This window comes from Podarcis tiliguerta (genome assembly GCF_965153285.1).
Source record: "Podarcis tiliguerta genome assembly, chromosome: 1".
Taxonomy (NCBI): Eukaryota; Metazoa; Chordata; class Lepidosauria; order Squamata; family Lacertidae; genus Podarcis; species Podarcis tiliguerta.
In genome coordinates, this window is record NC_139534.1 from 111,288,854 (window position 1) to 111,295,797 (window position 6,944).

Genomic DNA, 6,944 nt, shown 5'->3' on the forward strand with positions numbered 1-6,944 from the left:
TGTGGTCTTAGACATCATGACTTGGAGGTTGGAAAAAAAGTGATTCCACATATACAGTCTTCCCCCTCCACAAACCAACACACTTTACTGTGAAAACATACAAGAAAGCATTACAAAGCCAACTAGAAATGGCACCTTCATTCATTCATGAATAAACAATACTTACCCCACTAATACTACAATCCATAGCTTTATGCATTTTGCAGCAGTTCTATTTATGACTCTCCTAGAGTAAATGAGTTTCAGGCTTCACTCTGATTATTCTCTCGAAATATTTGTGAAGAATACAACTCATTTCTTGCTTATAAAGTCTACTGAGGCGGCTTCCACTTAATTCTCCATCGCAGACAGCTGCAGTGCTTTATCCATGGGATAAACAGTTACAACTACATTTTAAAAGATGAAGCATTCTTTCAAAACGTTTGACTTTTAAACTAGTCTCCTCAGCCCCAGCACTGACCAACCTGCACTACAATTCTATACATGTCTGCTCAGAAATGAGTCAATGGAGCAAACTCCCAGGTTAGAGGGCATATACTGTACTGAATTTTGACATTTTAGCAAACCTTTGGTAGTCTTTATAAAAATAAAAAAAGATTTGTGAACGTTAGGAATCTGAAGCCTTCAACTGCATGGAACAATCCAAAAAGTTAAGCAATTTTGCTCGCACTGATTCCAATGGAAGAACGAAGCAATGCTTAAAGTCTAAACCTTCAATCCTATGCACACTTAACTCCTGGTTTTCAGTTAAATTAGTGGGATTCACTTCTAAGCAAAACTGGATGAGATCAGGCTGCCTTGTGCCCATTATGTTCAAAGTCCATCAGATTTGCTATAACATTTGCTTTGACTTCATAAGCAAACATAAATTGTTCCCCCACCTCCCAATAATTTATAAATCATGTTCATACATGGTGGGAAAATTTCTTGAGTATTCAGGACACTTTCCCCATAATTTTTTATATAAATCATTTTCAAAGGGGAGAGCACATGCAGCATTGCTACACTTAAATACATTAACAGCAAAGGCAATTATAAAATGTCTTGGGGGAGAATAATGCTTCAAACCTATTCAACAAGTTTTCGAGCTGGCCAAGCACAATTCTTGCAAACACAGCACAACCAAGCTTTGTTTAGCAGCTGTTATTTTCTGCTACCAGCTGCTGTCATGTTAGGCGCCCCCCCCCCGCCACCGCTGCCACATACGCCTATTTCAAAATAATGTCTATCTGCACAATTAAAGGAAGTTTGCATTCAGTAAGAGGATAGCACTTTAGTGCCAACACTAGCAAATCCAATCAACCATATGTTGAAATCATCGTTCCCTATTTAGCAGGTCTAGGAACACTTCAGATGTTATATTCTGATTTAGCCTACACTTTTAAAGCAACTTAAGTATTAATATCAAAGACTCAACCTTCCCCACTTAACTTCTTTCCTCTCCAGTTGCCCAGGAACTCCATACACAGCCAAAATAAAACTGGAGTGCATGGAAAGGAAAAGGGTTTTTCCTTTGGGTTATTTATACATCCATCATTTTTAAAGGGGAAAATCCACAAATCAAGATTATGTCCTCATTTTATTAATCAACCCCTGAAATCATTTGGAAGTGTGAATGTTATTGGAAATTTTGGGGGGCGGGGTGAGGATGAAAGTTGCTCTGGGACTGAAAACTATTTTGTTTATTCATTTGCTAGCCAAGTACAAACAACCCACAAAATACCTTCCCTATTAATGCACGAAACTATACCATCTCCACCACACTCCCTCCTTTTAACAACTGAACTAACAGCAAGCGTTTCACTGACAGAGCTGTACTAAGGGTAAAACAAATCATTTTCCTTGCAAAATATCCTTCTAACTTCTTACATCTAGTGTTATAATTCTAATAAAGGAAGCCTCATGATATTAATAATAATAATAATACCCCGCCCATCTGGCTGCGATTCTTTATTAAGGGAGGGTTGCAGAAAACGGGGGTGGAGGGGATGGATGCGTTTACGTTTTAAAGAAACAAATATTCGTTTCAATTAAGACCCTGCCATACTGACATGAACAAGGACATCGAGATACGAGACTCTTTGGCACCCGTCCTTTATCCTTTCGAGAGGGCGCCGCGATCTACTTCGCAGCCCGATCTTAACCAAGTTTTGCTCTGAGCACCATCCCCAAAAAGGATGCCGAGGGCACCAATCCGCTCGCTGGGGGCTTCACTGCGACCTGCCACCTTTAGAAGGGCTCCGACCGGGCGATTTAAGAAAAGAAGTGAAACCCGGCGCTAGAAATGTGTAACAACTCTTTTAAAAAACAAAAGCAGCATCCCCGCATCCCCCCCCCCCACCGCGCCGCCCCTTTACCTGTTGCAGCAATTCAAGGAAAGCGGACTTTTTTTAACTGCAACCATCCGGGCGCAGTTGGGAGAGCAATCCGGATGAAACCATTTCATGGGTATTCCTCTTTTTTTTGAGTGGAAAGGTCAGCAAGGCTTCTCGGGTCCCCTTTCCCTGGAAGCGAAGAGCCGCCTGCACCTCTCTCTGCTCCTCTCAGAGCGAAAACATTCCTCACTTCCTGCCTCAACAACAACAACAACAGCGGAGGCGAGAAAAAGCCGAGGCTGGAGCTCATTCCACGGGGCCGAGGAGGGAGGAGAAATACTACAGCCAAAGGAGGCTTCCCCTCAGCCAGCCAGCCGCCTTCCTGTGACAGAGGAAGCCCCCGGACTGCTGGAGCGCACAGGACGGCCTCCCGCCCCCTCTCTCTCGTGCGCGCCCCCCCCCCAGCCGCTTCGCTCCACGCCGCGCTTGCCAGCGGCCCGTGCGTGCGCCGCGAGAGCGCGCGGGGTTCTCTTTTCTTCCCTCTCCTGCTTGCCTTGCCTTCCTTTCTTTCTCTCCCCTCCGGAGGGAGGCGTTCCCCTTTGCTCCAGCCATGCGGAAGGATACGGCGCGCGGTCATTAAAGCACAGCCCTCTTATGTTTGCAGCCCCATGACCTCAGAGATGTGGAATGTCGGCCGGGGGAATGTCAGCAATGGGACAGCTGCTGCTCCAACGAGGAGAGGAGAGGAGGGAGGAGGCGGCATGGCAAGAAAGGAAGATAAGGAAACTCAACGCCCGCACGCCCCGGCCGTGAAGCTCCCGTCGCTTTGGAACAACAACAACAGCGGCGGCGACAACGAAATAGTCCTCCCTCCCGCCAAAAAAATTGAATTGATACAACCTCCCCGAGCTCGAGTCGTGTTAGCCTGCTGCGGCAAAAGTGTCTTGCCCATGGAAGCTTACCAGGAATAATAATCATCATCAGTGTTTTTTTTCCTTAAGAAAATGTTTAGGGGTACTCCCATTTTGACTCAAGAAAATGACCATTTTATCGTTCACATGGGGGGAAATAAATACTGTACAGTAAATGATGACATTAAACTGGGAGGGGTGGCTAACACCCCAGAGGACAGGATCACACTTCAAAACGACCTTGACAGATTAGAGAACTGGGCCAAAACAAACAAGATGAACTTTAACAGGGAGAAATGTAAAGTATTTCACTTGGGCAAAAAAAAATGAGAGGCACAAATACAAGATGAGAGCAGTACACGTGAAAAGGATCAAATACTGGCTTGAGAGCAGTACATGTGAAAAGGATCTAGGAGTCTTGGTTGACCACAAACTTGACATGAGCCCAACAGTGTGATGCGGCAGCTAAAAGAGCCAATGCAATTCTGGGCTGCATCAATAGGAGTATAGCACCTAGATCAAGGGAAGTAATAGTGTCACTATATTATGCTCTGGTCAGACCTCACCTGGAGTACTGTGTCCAGTTCTGGGCACCACAGTTCAAGAAGTACACTGACAAACTGGAACGTGTCATGAGGAGGGCAACCAAAATGGTCAAAGGCCTGGAAACGATGCCTTATGAGGAACGGCTAAGGGAGCTGGGCATGTTTAGCCTGGAGAAGAGGAGGTTAAGGGGTGATATGATAGCCATGTTCAAATATATAAAAGGATGTCATATAGAGGAGGGAGAAAGGTTGTTTTCTGCTGCTCCAGAGAAGCGGACACGGAGCAATGGATCCAAACTACAAGAAAGAAGATTCCGCCTAAACATTAGGAAGAACTTCCTGACAGTAAGAGCTGTTCGACAGTGGAATTTGCTGCCAAGGAGTGTGGTGGAGTCTCCTTCTTTGGAGGTCTTTAAGCAGAGGCTTGACAACCATATGTCAGGAGTGCTCTGATGGTGTTTCCTGCTTGGCAGGGGGTTGGACTCGATGGCCCTTGTGGTCTCTTCCAACTCTATGATTCTATGATTCTATGAAATGGACTAAAGTACAAAGATTTGCAAAATGTTTAGGGGTATGCGTCCCCCCCCCCCCCAGAAAAAAAGCACTGATGATAATAATAGTTATGTCTTGTCCTGAGGCAGGGTAAAGCTGGGAGCCTCCAAACATAGGAGCCAGCATCTAATTATTAATTAATTAATTATACCCTGTCCATCTGGCTGGGTTTCCCAGCCACTCCGGGCAGCTCCCCCGAGAGTATTAAAAACATGATAATACATCAAACATTAAAGGGGGCCCACCAGGGGGCGCATTGGAAGACGGCCGACAATAACATCTCTCCGACCCACACGAGGTAATTAAGAGGCTGATATGGGGAGTATGCAGCCTCCCTTACCCCCCCCAAGGAGATGGGGGGGAACTGCCTTGCCAGCTGTGTCCATAATTCACCCCCGGACTCGAAAGAAGGGGGTGTGGGCACTTGGCACGAAGCCCTTGAGTGAGGCCGGCTCTTCCTGACGCTGTCTCTAATTCGCGCACTGGTTCGCATTAGCTCAAAAGATATAATTGGAAATATATAATTGGAAAGAAGCTAATGCACATACATCAAGTGAAGATTGGGAGTAAAGACTGCTGATTAATGGATCTCTGTGAGCGGAGCGACGGGCTGGACAACTAAATCAAGTGATGAATCATCATTAAAAGACTGGTATGTTGGAGTGAAGCGGAAAGGGGGGAGGAAAAAAAATTTCTTTTTTTGCCTTATGTGAGTATTAATAACCCTCCCCTCCAGAGAGAAGAATTGTTGCATTTTATTAATCACAAGCAGGAGTTCAAGAACTGTGTGGAATGAATTACTGATCAAAGAGAGGACTGGTAGAAACATCGGGGAACGGAGGAAAGTTTTATGACGCAGTTTCAAATGGCGTCTCACTAAGACAGGCTTGCCCAAGAAGGGGGAGGAGGAGGAGGACAAGGTCATCGGAATGTGAATGTATGGTTATCAGAATGTGATCTTGACCTGGGAGAGCCCCCTGAGATATGTTTGGCAAGCCTGTGGAAATCAACGGACAAACTGAGGGAAAGTTCTTTACAGAGGTGTGGAAATGGCGTCTGTCCTTTATGTGATATGATTTTTGGAGAGTGTAAAACCCACACAGAGGATGTTTGTTTTCAACCCGCTTGTGAAGATTATCAGAGATCGCAAAGAAAGGGATATATGATAACAACAAGAAGATGAGGAAAGTAATAAAGAGACTACCTGGATAGAACTGTTTAATTAAAGCAGCAACATGAGTGATGTTTGGACCCCTTTCAGAGCTTGAAGTATGGGTGCCCCTAATAAAAATTTAAAAATCTGGCTGTATAATTTGGAACTAATGTGATTTGGAAATAATGTGATTTGATTGGCCTGTTAATAAAAAATATTTAAAAAAATACATCAAACATTAAAAAACTTCCCTGAACAGGCCTGCCTTCAGATGTCTTCTAAAAGTCAGATCTAAGGGCCACTAAGCCCCCCACTAAAATATTTGAGGGGATCAGGGGCCCCCAGTTGGGCATTGCCATTCAAATGGTGTGTGCCCGCCACATCATGTGATCGATTCTGTGGGGCAGAGCTTACCTCCCTCCCCCCATATTTTATTTAAGTTGGCAGCCCTTGGTCTCCAGATGTTGCTGGACTACAATTCATATCATCCCTGATTACTGGGCATACTGGTTGGGGCTGACTGGAGTTCTGGAGACACCGGGGAGGGGGGAATTATTGGGCACAGAAGGGGCAAAGTATATTTCTAGGTGGACGAGTTCCCTGCCACCCAGTGCCCACTTTTCTGCCACCCAGTGCCATCCAGGCTGGAGCCGGAGTCCAACAGCACATGGAGGACCACAAGTTCTGTGTGTTTACTTTTAAGGCATCAAAAGATGCTGTACAAGATGCACAAATTGATTCTTCGTGGGAACACAGGCGTAATACAGACTGGTGACAAACTGGACGCCTGGCATCACTTGACGCAATAGTTTCCAGAGGGCATTAGTCCATTGCAGCAAAAGCAGCCACAGAGCCTTAGGGCACTATAAGGCAGAGACAAGGAACCCTGTGGCCCTCAAGGTGTAGTTGGACTCCCAGTTTCCATCTTCCCTGACCATTGGCCATGCTAGCTGGAGCTGACCAGGAGTTGGAGCCCAAGAGCTTCTGGAGGGCCATAGGGCCCCCCCCACCAATGGTAAAAGACTTGCAAATTTATTTACTTTGTAGACTAAAGTCCACTGCATCAGAGATATATGAAGTACTATCCTGGATTTACTCATGATAATAACATACGGCATCTGATGGAGTGCACCCCAGCTTATGCCATAATAAATGTGTTAGTCTTTAAGGCAGCACAATACTCTGTTGTTTTACCATGACGGATGGGCTTTTGTTATGCCAGTGCTCCATAAATAAGTGTCAGTTTTTGTTGGCAAGCAGCCTACACTTTCGTCTTCCTTCCTTAGTTCTTAACAAAACAAGTTTAGCCATTCCTGGACATTTTTCTGTTTGTCGTTTTCTCAGTTAAGGGAGTTTCAGATTCCCTTCAATGCTTGTTTGGTGCAGAGAATTTTTCCTGGGGTTATCGCACAGCATAACAATTCTCTCTGCCAGTTGCTTATTATTATTTTGGTATGTGTCAATAAAA

At 45.1% G+C, this 6,944-nt stretch overlaps 1 protein-coding gene across 8 annotated transcripts in view; it reads right to left on the reverse strand.

The window, feature by feature from the left end:
• The window catches only part of PTPN21 (protein tyrosine phosphatase non-receptor type 21), a 51,464-nt gene extending 48,527 nt beyond the window's left edge, over nt 1–2,937 (reverse strand). For 7 of the 8 annotated variants that reach the window (XM_083447761.1, XM_083447760.1, XM_083447759.1 and 4 more), the window contains exon 1: nt 2,358–2,885. The gene's annotated coding sequence lies outside the window, so the exon portion shown is untranslated. Of the gene's footprint in view, nt 1–2,357 lie in introns of all 8 variants that reach the window. The other variant, XM_083447755.1, reaches the window with a different exon arrangement.
• Between the last annotated feature and the right edge of the window lie 4,007 nt (nt 2,938–6,944).